The sequence below is a fragment of the Lepidochelys kempii genome, chromosome 4 (assembly GCF_965140265.1).
Source record: "Lepidochelys kempii isolate rLepKem1 chromosome 4, rLepKem1.hap2, whole genome shotgun sequence".
Lineage (NCBI taxonomy): Eukaryota > Metazoa > Chordata > Testudines > Cheloniidae > Lepidochelys > Lepidochelys kempii.
In genome coordinates, this window is record NC_133259.1 from 141,346,457 (window position 1) to 141,357,254 (window position 10,798).

Here is a 10,798-nt window from a genome sequence, read left to right on the forward strand (position 1 = left end):
GATTGGCCCGTTCTCCAGACTAAGAAACATCTTTAGCGGGATGGCGGAGTACTTCCGTGGGGTTTGTACCCCACTTTAGCTCCCCAGCTGCCCCCATCACTGAGCGATGTAAGAAGGAGAAGCCAGGCGAGCTGGTCTGGACCGAGCCGTGCCAGAGGTTCTCTGTGCGCTGAAGGAGGCTCTAATCCAGGGCCTGGTAAATGTGGTAAACCCGGACAGTGCCAAGCCCTTTTCAGTGTCACCGACGCCTCAGACGCAAGGCTGGGCACGGTGCTGATGCAGGTTGATGCTAAGGGGGGAAGACACCCCATTAGGTGCCCAAGCAAGAAGCTGCTGCCCGGGGAGCAGAATTACGTGGCCATAGAGAAGAAATGCCCGGCCGTGGGGCAGGCCCTTAAAAAGCTGCAGCCGGACCTATTGGGGCGGCGCTTTGCGGTGTACATGGACCCCTCTGCCCCGACGCGGCTGCATCCAATGAACGGGGCTGATGCCGAGCTGTGGGGGACAGAGACACCTGGCCAGGGGGCGGCCAAAGACAAGATGTGGGCTCTTAACCAAGAGAGCCCGAATCGCAGCCCTCCAGACTGGAGCACTGGGAGAAGACCCGATCCCAGTTTGAACCCCAGGGGTTTTGGGGTGGAAAAAGGGCACGGGCCACATAAATCTTCCCACATGCGACCTGTGAGTGCCCCCAAGCACACCCGACCTAAGGGAGGGCATGAAACAGGAAGGGTGTAAAGCTGGAAGGGCCTGGTGCAACTCCCACCAAGGAATGGGAGAGATGCTGGGACATCCATGGGAACGTTGGTGGCGTCGAACTTCCCCAGGTCACCGGCTAAAGTGACCCCGCCCAGTTCGATCTCGAAGAGGGGAGAGATGTGACGAAGCGGGACTGTTCTTAATGTTTCCTCTGAATACTGTAGGGGTGCCTCAGTTTCCCCTAGGCATTTCTTAAGTCTCTAGGTGGTGGGATAAGAGGGTGTAATTCTTGCAGAGCAAGGGGCTAGTGTACATAAATGGCCGACACCCTGTCTCCTGGACACTGATGGCCTGGACCCATCCCCCCTGCAAGGTGAGAGCTAAAGGGTTGGAGAACAAAGAAATCAGGTGCCCTCCTGGCCCAGGAAAGGGACAAAGCCCAGAGGAGGAGGGGCTGGAGGGAGTTTCAGTTTGGGGCTGGCTGGGACATGGAGTGAAGGGCAGACAGGGTTGTCTGGCTCACTGCCCCCCAAAATGGACCCGGCTGAGGGGTCCTGTTCTCCGCACCTACAAGCTCTGCGTTAGACCATGTTCCTGTCGTCTAATAAACCTTCTGTTTTATTGGCTGGCTGAGAGTCACGTCTGTCTGCGGACTTGGGGGGCAGGACCCTCTGGCTTCCCCAGGACCCCGCCTGAGCGGACACGCTGGGGGAAGCACACGGAGGGTCAGAGGACGCTGAATGCTCCGAGGTCAGACCCAGGAAGGTGGAAGCCAGGTGAGCTGTGTGTCCTGCTGACAGGCTGCTCCCAGAGAGGAGACTCCCCAGAGTCCTGACTGGCTTCTTGGGGAGCAGTTCCAGAGCATCGTCCAGGGACTCCCCCTCCAGCCCCTCCTCCTCCTCTGGGCTTTCCCGGGCCAGGAGGTCACCGGATTCCTTTGTTCTCCAACCGTTTAGCTCTCACCTTGCAGGGGGGGAAGGGCCCAGGCCATCAGTTGCCAGGAAACAGGGTGTCGGCCATTCTCTGTGTCCAGACCCCTGGACACACCGGCCCTCTAGGGCTCTGCAAGGATCATACGCCCATATCCCACCCCCTACATACTTAAGATCTGCCTAGGGGAAACTGAGGCACCCCACACTATTCAGAGGAAACATTAAGAACAGTCCCACTTCGTCACAGGAGCAAAGGGGTCCCCAGGTGGGAAAGGGGCTGTGACAGGGTTACTGACTCGCTCAGGCCCAGCTCGCAGCCCAGCCTCTGCTCTTAGTAATTAGCCCAGATTTGCTGGCGCAAGGCTGGGTTCTCTAACGGGCGTCGGGGGTGTGCCCAGCCCAGCAGCTCTCCCCTTCGCTGGGAGTGTTTTGCTTTCTCACCATGCTGCCAGGCAGCTGCTGCCCATGTTCCCCTTTGCCCCCCCTGGACTTTTATTGGCAAGGTTTGTCTTGTGCATGTGAAATATGTACATATGATGTATGTGTGTGTGCGTGTGAGTGTGTTCACCGTGTGTGTGTGAATGAAGAAGAGCTGATGTACAGTGATGAGCATAAGACACCTGGAGAGATATTATTGTTGTTATCTGTATTGCAGTGGGGCCCAGAGGTCCCAGTCACAGGCAAGGGCCCCATCGTGTGGGGCACTGGACAGACCATGCCCCAGAGGCAGGTGTGTTTCCATGCTGTATTGTCCCCTCCGGAGGACAATTTCTGATCCCACCCCAGGTCAGGGACCATGTGCATCATTTCCTCTGAAGGTCCCCCACCCCAGCGACTGGCCGTGGGCCAAGCACAAGCCCCTTGTGCCCCGTTCGCAGGCTGGCGTTGCTGCCGGCGAGCACCCAGTCTGCTGGTTGTGGGAGCAGCTGGCAGCTGCTGCAGACATGGAATTTCCTGGCTGTGCCTTTCTGCAGGGACGCCCTGGGCAGTAGCTCCTCCCTGCTCCGGGATCCGTGTGGGTCTCAGATGTTCCTTCCTGGGGCGGGAGGAAGGCAGCAGTTATTAAAACGGGCCCTGCCCGCCCTTCAGCTTTGACAGCCTGGCTTCCCAGGAGCTGCCTCGCACACGCCCCACTTCAGCTGCGAGGCCCACTCGGGCCCCGGGCTGCCAAGCCACTCGAGCCCCCGCCCCCGCGTAATCTCATTATTCCAAGACGTCCTGGCTTCCTCCCTCTCCCCCAAACCCGCTGGCAAGGAGGGACAGTCAGCTCCTCTTGGCCGCTGGGTTAATTCTGGGCTAATTCGATTGCAGCCGGCCCAGATTGGATTACTTGAGCCTGCGCTTAGGCCTCCAGTCCTGGCCTTGAAACTCCCCAGGGAGCTGCTGGCGCCTCCTGCCTCAATCAGACACTTCGTAACTGCATGAAACACTCCCTGTGCCCGCGCCCACCCCGGGGCGGGAGCTGGCATGCGGGGCGGGGTGACGCGAGCGGCAGCCGGTGACGTCTGCGCAATCGGCACCGCTTCCGCCTGGCGAAGCCGGAAAGTCGCTCAACCCAATGGGAACAAATGCCAGCGAGCGGGAGGGCGAGGCCAGGGCCGGCCAGAGGGAGCCAGCCCGAGCCCACGCAGGAACCACACGGCCCCCAGGGCACAAGCAGGGCAGTGGTGGCACCCGGGCGGGAGGGCACTGCCCTGGGCGGCAGGACCCCTGGGTTCCAATGGGCTCCATCCCCAGTCTGCTGGGCCCATCCCTCCTGGGGCTTGGCAAACAGCCCGCCCCTCGCCTGGGACGAGCCACGTTCCCTCCCTCCCTTTCTCTACTGAGCCCGTGGGGCTGGGACCATCTCTTCCTGTGTCCAGGCAGTGCCCAGCACAGGGGGCCCCCGCTCTCAGCTGCCACCGCAAAAACCCATCCTAAGAAATGCCCTTGGGAATGACGTGAAAAGCCTCCCTGCTGGCGGCCCCAGAGCAAAGGGACGTCCGGAGCCCCAGGTGCCGGGAATCTGGCCAGCGCAGGCCTGGGACAGCAGTGGGGAGGCCTGCTGGAGGCATCCAGGCATGGGGGGCCAGAGGAAGGCTGGGACCTCAGCCTGACCCACGGCATCTGCTTCTGGGAGCCACCCCCAAACTCGGCAATCCCCTCCGGAATAGAGTGGGGCCCACGCCAGGTGCTAAAACACCCCCGGCACTCAGGGCCAGACACTGGAACCAGGCAGAGGTGGTGCTGAGCCCTGGGGCCTGAGCCCCCCGCGGCAGCAGGGAGACCAGCTCTGCGGCCCCATGTGGAGCGAAGCCTTGAGAGAGAGAGAGGCTGTCCCAGGAACTGCGGCTCAGTGGGGCCCGCTGTATGGGGCGCAGGCGGGGCCTGGGCTAACAGCACCCAGGAGACTGCGGCTGCAGGGCTGGGAGAAGCCCAGGCTCCGGCCACAGCCCATTGTCTTGCTGGGCCCCGGGGGAAGACCACTCAGCCCCAGGCAGCTGGTCCCCCAGGCCAGCCCCCTGGCTAGGCGAGCAACCTGCCCCTGCCTGGTCAGTTGTGACCAGGCTGCGTGCTGGGAGGGCCCCGGGAGGGGGCATCCCAAGGAGGGGTGTGAAGGGGGCAGCAGGGCTGTGTGCACAGGGGGCCCGGAGCTGCCAAGTTTTGTGCTGCTCCACGTGTGATGTTTTATGCAAATTACTTAATGAGGCAATTTAAATATGTGTAAATAGTTGCATAGCCCATACATGTAAGGGATGGGGGTGGGGCTCAGAGTGGCACAAACCCTATGGGGCAGTGGTGGGAGCGCCAGGCAGGGGGCACGAGGGGCAGAGGCAGCAGGCAGAGGCGTGGATCCGCGGACACCCCCGGGGCCTGCCCTCCGCCCAGCAGGAGGGATCCGTGTGGGGCATGGGGCTGGCAGGTGCACGAGTGTCCCGTGAGATGCCCGATGCCAGGCAGCCCTGGGCGGCATGCAGGTGCCCATGGGTGGGCGGGGGACATGCTGTAGGAGTGGATGGAAAGGGAGAACAGCCCTTCCCAGGCACCCGGGCCCAGGCGAATGTGCTGGACTGGGCCTAACACCCCAGCTGCCCCTCTCCCAGTAGCCCCATGGGCTCAGCTCTCTCTCCAGTCCCGTGCCACGTGGACACGGGCTTCGCTGCTCAGACGCGGGGCCAGGGAATGAGGCTGAGCCCCTCGGCCTCCCCCCGCGTCCCCAGGCGGCTCGGTGCTAGGAGAGCCGCGCGTGGCGGAGGAGCGGCAGAACCCGCAGCAGTGCCAGGGCAGAGGAGAGGCGCGTGGGCTCCGTGCCCGCCTGGGAAACACGAGCCCATCGGCTCCGCAGGGCCCCTCGCTGCGCTGCCCGACACCCTCCCTTGTGCCTGCAGCCAGTGCTGCTTTCCTGGCCTGGGCCTGGGGGCCGGGCGGTGCCCGGGCAGAGGGAGGCGGGGAAGGCCAGGGCCGTGGGGAGCGGTGGGGGGTCATGCTGACAGGGGTGGAGCCCGGGTTCCTGTCCACCCCTGCCCTCGGCTCCTGTGTCAGCCCGACTCCCTTCTCCCGCAGCCCTCCCTGCTAAGGGGGGGCCGTGATCTCCCCCCTCCCCCAGGCCAGGTTCTGCTGAGCCCAGAGGTGCTGGCAGCCGGTGGGACGTGGGCGGGAGCCCCTGGCTGTGCTGACAGGAGCCGTCGCCCCGAACCTCGTTATCAAAGGCAAAGGGCATGTAATCGGATTGAGCAAATCCAATCAGGTGCATTAGGCAGGGAGTGGAGTCCATAACCAGCCCAGCCCCCGACACACACACACACAGACGCACGGACACACGGACACACACACACACAGACACACGGACACACACAGACACACGGACACACACACAGACGCACGGACACACGGACACACGCATGGACACACACACACAGACGCACACACACACACACACAGACGTGCAGACACGCGCACAGACACACACACACACACAGACGTGCAGACACGCGCACACACACACACGCACAGACACACACAGAGACCTATAGCCCAGCCTTCACCCCAGCCAATTTCTGCTCGGCTCTGGCTCCCCACCGAGGCTGCCCCCCCCCCCACTGGCCTGCCGTCAGTCCCTCTTTCCCCAGGACCCCCAGCCAGCAAGCCCCAGGGGCCGTGTGCCAGGCAGGCTGTGTCCATCTCTCGGGGCCATGCCCCGGTAACAGCCATTCCCCATGGGAGTAGCTGGGCCTGCCAGCCCCTGCCATCCTCAGGGTGCCTGCGGAGAAAGGAGACACCACGGCATGGGGACTGGGGCCGTCCCGCAGCTTCTTGGCCTCCCACAGGAGGGGAAGGAGGATCCCGTCTCCAGCTGAACCCACAGGGAGTGGACCAGCATCCCCTGCTCAGAGTGGGACACAACACCAGGTTTGTCACTGTCCTGCCCGAGACCTTTCACGGTACAAGTGCTCAAAGCCTCAGTGCTACGTCTCATGCCAAAGTCAGCAGCACAGTGCCCCTGGCACCATGCTGGGGATTGGCACCAGCCCTGCCCCATGCTGCCCCCTGCTCCCCGCAGCACAGTGCCCCCTAGTACCGCACCGGGGCCAGCCCTGCCTGCCGGGGGAGAGCGTCCCCAGCTGCCCCCCGCTCCCCGCAGCACAGCGCCCCTGTGACGAAGTGGGACTGTTCTTAATGTTTCCTCTGAATAGTATGGGGGTGCCTCAGTTTCGCCTAGGCAGTTCTTAAGTATCTAGGGGGTGGGGTAAGGGTGTATGATCATTGCAGAGCCCTAGAGGGCCGGTGTGTGCAGGGGTCTGGACACAGAGAATGGCCGACACCCTGTTTCCTGGCCACTGATGGCCTGGGCCTTCCCCCCTGCAAGGTGAGAGCTAAAGGGTTGGAGAACAAAGGAATCCGGTGCCTTCCTGGCCCGGGAAAGGAACAAAGCCCAGAGGACGAGGGGCTGGAGGGTGAGTCAGTTTGGGGCTGGCTGGAGACATGGAGTGAAGGGCAGACAGGGTTGTCTGGCTCACCTCCCCCCAAAATGGACCCGGCTGAGGGGTCCTGTTCTCTGCACCTACAAGCTCTGTTTTAGACCATGTTCCTGTCGTCTAATAAACCTTCTGTTTTACTGGCTGGCTGAGAGTCACGTCTGACTGCGGAGTTGTGGGGAAGGACCCTCTGGCTTCCCCAGAAGCCCCACCTGAGTGGACTCGCTGGGGGAAGCACACGGAGGGTCAGAGGATGCTGAATGCTCTGAGGTCAGACCCAGGAAGGTGGAAGCCGTGTGAGCTGTGTGTCCTGCAGACAGGCTGCTCACAGAAAGGCGACTGCCCCAGAGTCCTGACTGGCTTCATGGGGAGCAGTTACAGAGCATCACCCGGGGACTCCATGACAGCCCCCTAGTGCCGCACGGGGGCCAGCCCTGCCTGCCAGGGGAGAGCGCCCCCGGCTGCCCCCTGCTCCCCGCAGCACAGCGCCCCCTAGTGCCCCACTGGGGCCAGCCCTGCCTGCCAGGGGAGAGCGCCCCCGGCTGCCCCCCGCTCCCCGCAGCACAGCGCCCCCTAGTGGCGCACTGGGGCCAGCCCTGCCTGCCAGGGGAGAGCGCTCCCGGCTGCCCCCTGCTCCCCGCAGCACAGCGCCCCCTAGTGGCGCACTGGGGCCAGCCCTGCCTGCCAGGGGAGAGCGCCCCCGGCTGCCCCCCGCTCCCCGCAGCACAGCGCCCCCTAGTGGCGCACTGGGGCCAGCCCTGCCTGCCAGGGGAGAGCGCCCCCGGCTGCCCCCTGCTCCCCGCAGCACAGCGCCCCCTAGTGGCGCACTGGGGCCAGCCCTGCCTGCCAGGGGAGAGCGCCCCCGGCTGCCCCCCGCTCCCCGCAGCACAGCGCCCCCTAGTGCCCCACTGGGGCCAGCCCTGCCTGCCAGGGGAGAGCGCCCCCGGCTGCCCCCCGCTCCCCGCAGCACAGCGCCCCCTAGTGCCCCACTGGGGCCAGCCCTGCCTGCCAGGGGAGAGCGCCCCCGGCTGCCCCCTGCTCCCCGCAGCACAGCGCCCCCTAGTGCCCCACTGGGGCCAGCCCTGCCTGCCAGGGGAGAGCGCCCCCGGCTGCCCCCCGCTCCCCGCAGCACAGCGCCCCCTAGTGGCGCACTGGGGCCAGCCCTGCCTGCCAGGGGAGAGCGCCCCCGGCTGCCCCCCGCTCCCCGCAGCACAGCGCCCCCTAGTGCCCCACTGGGGCCAGCCCTGCCTGCCAGGGGAGAGCGCTCCCGGCTGCCCCCTGCTCCCCGCAGCACAGCGCCCCCTAGTGGCGCACTGGGGCCAGCCCTGCCTGCCAGGGGAGAGCGCCCCCGGCTGCCCCCTGCTCCCCGCAGCACAGCGCCCCCTAGTGGCGCACTGGGGCCAGCCCTGCCTGCCAGGGGAGAGCGCCCCCGGCTGCCCCCTGCTCCCCGCAGCACAGCGCCCCCTAGTGGCGCACTGGGGCCAGCCCTGCCTGCCAGGGGAGAGCGCCCCCGGCTGCCCCCCGCTCCCCGCAGCACAGCACCCCCTAGTGCCCCACTGGGGCCAGCCCTGCCTGCCAGGGGAGAGCGCCCCCGGCTGCCCCCCGCTCCCCGCAGCACAGCACCCCCTAGTGCCCCACTGGGGCCAGCCCTGCCTGCCAGGGGAGAACGCCCCCGGCTGCCCCCTGCTCCCCGCAGCACAGCGCCCCCTAGTGGCGCACTGGGTTGTTGTGGTCAGCACTGACTGTTGGGGCAGAGCGCCCCTGCTGAGAACCCCACCCGGCTCCCGGCAGCACCTGGACACTCCCGGCCACATGCCCACCCTGGCCAGGCCAGCTTTACCCGTGTGCTGGGCAAGGTCCAGAGCGCAGCGGGCGGGGAGCAGGGTAGAGCTTCCAGCGGGATGCTGTGGAAGCCCCCCCGCCAAGCCTTGATGGGGCTCGTAAGGAGGCTGCGACCCATGTGTTGGCGTCCCGGTGGGGGGGCGTTGGGGGCTGAGTGATGCAGGGCCAGGATTGGTGGGTCTGGGGGCTCAGTGACACAGGGCCAGGCTGGAGGACGGGGAGGCTGGAGGCTGGGCAGGGCCAGGGTGGGGGCTGAGCCATGCAGGCAGAGGCGGATTAGAGGTTTCTGGGGCCCTGGGCCAGAGCTAGTGGGGTCCCTCCCCACACCTTCCGCCTGCAGGAGGAGCACGAGCATCACTCCGCTGGGACCTGAGGGGGGTCGTTCCGCCATCCTGGGCCCGTCTGTTCCCGGGCTGAGCTCCTGGCCTCGCTCTCCTTGCTGGCTGTTCAGGACCAAGGGCCCGTGCGGAGGCAGATCCTCCAGAGACAAGAGGCTGCCACGCTCCAGACCGGAGCAAAGGGGACGTGTCTGGCCCCTGCCCAGCGGGTGGGACGGGGACGAGAACCTGCCAGCCAAGTGGGAGAGCAACACTCAGATCCCTGTGCCCCCGAGGCACACAGCAACCGCCCGCGTACAGTGTGAGGGGCCTTGTGTGTGCCCCCGGGGGAACCCACCCCCAGGCCCGGCTGCTCTGCAGGCACTGCCCTGCGGCTGGGGCTTTGCTCCCCAGAGTCCTTGGGGCTCCGTCTCTGGAGAACGTTATCCCCAGAGACCTGCCCCCCCGTGCAGCCCACCTCGCTACACCAGTGGCCAGCCCCTCGGCCGTGGGACGCTCGCAGGGCTCACAAATTCGCTGCCACCCCGGGCACGGGCGCGGCCAGGCCAGGCAGCGGGGCCCATGGCAGGGCTCACAGAACGAGCCCAGCAGAGGCAAGTCACAGGTAAAAGAAAACCAGAAAGCTCAGCCTTGAGCCCCTGCTTATTCCTACGCCCCACTCCAGGCCAGGAAGGCGTTTCACGCCCAGTGGTCAGTCCGAGCAGCGCTGGCCCAGTGGGGATCGGCGCCCCATAAGCCGCTGCCACTGGCAGGATGGTCCTTGGTAACGGATGCCAGCTTGTGCCCTTCCCCCCCGTTTGACACGTCCAGCCCCTTTGTCTCTTCTCACCGCCAGGTAGGGCTGCCAACTTGCTAATTGCACAAAACTGAACATCCCTTCCCCAAGGCCCCGCCCCTGCTCCGCCCATCCCCCAAGGCCCCGCCCCTACTCACTCCATTCATTGCTCCCTCGCCCCCACCTTCACTCTCTTTCACCAGGTTGGGGCAGGGGGTTGGGGTGCAGGAGGGGTGAGGGCTCCGGCTGGGGGTGGGGGCTCTGGGGTGGGGCTAGGGATGAGGGGGTTGGGGTGCAGGAGGGAGCTCCAGGCTGGGGCATGGGTTTGGGGTGCGGGGGAGGTGAGGTGTCTGCTCTGGGAGAGAGTTTGGGTGTGGGAGGGGGTTGGGGTGTGGGAGCAGATGCGGGGTCCTGGCAGCGCTTACCGTAGCTCCCAGGAAGCGGCCGCCAGGTCCCATGGCCCCTAGCCAATGGGCACCTTGGAGCCGGCCCTCAGGGCAGGGGCAGTGCATGGAGTTTCCCTGGCTGTCCATGTGTCTAGGGGCCGCAAGGACCTGGCAGCTGCTTCCGGGTGGGCCACCAGGGTCCTTTTTCAACCAGGTGTCCCTACCCTATGGCCACCCTATGACCAGGGCGTTCCCTGGACTTCAGTTTTCCCCGATGGGCCCCAGCCAAGGTGAAAGGATTGTGGCGGATTCTCCAACTCTGACAGCTGCTTGGCCCGAACCGCTGCTGGAGGCATTATCGTGGGGCTGGTGGGGCCCAGCCCTACGGAGGTCATGACTCCGTGCTCCCGTCTAGCCGGAGAATCTCGGAACCCACTCATGGGCTCTTTGCCCTTTGCCAAGGCCAAGCCTGCCCCGGGCTGTGTGGGGCGAAAGTCGCCCGTTGTTCTCTCCGTTGCCTGAGCAAACTCTGAGCCCCCCAGCCGTTGGGGACGGTTCGGCACCTGCAGCTTTGGAGCACAGCATTCGGCACGTCACAGAACTCGTCCAATATCTTCTGTGCATCCATCCAGCAATAACCCCGCCGGCCTGAGCAATGCCATAGCATGAGGGGCAAGCGCAGGGGGAAGGGCTCACAATCGCTAAAGCAGGCCCAGAGCCCCCCTCCCCGGGACAGAAGTGCCTGACCTGGGTGCCAAGGCCCATCTGCAGGCAGTGCCCTCCCTCCTCCTCCGCCTGGAAGGGGCAACGATTATTTCTAACATGCAGCCGGCATGGCCCCAGCAAGGGGAAACGGATGTACTACCTTTAG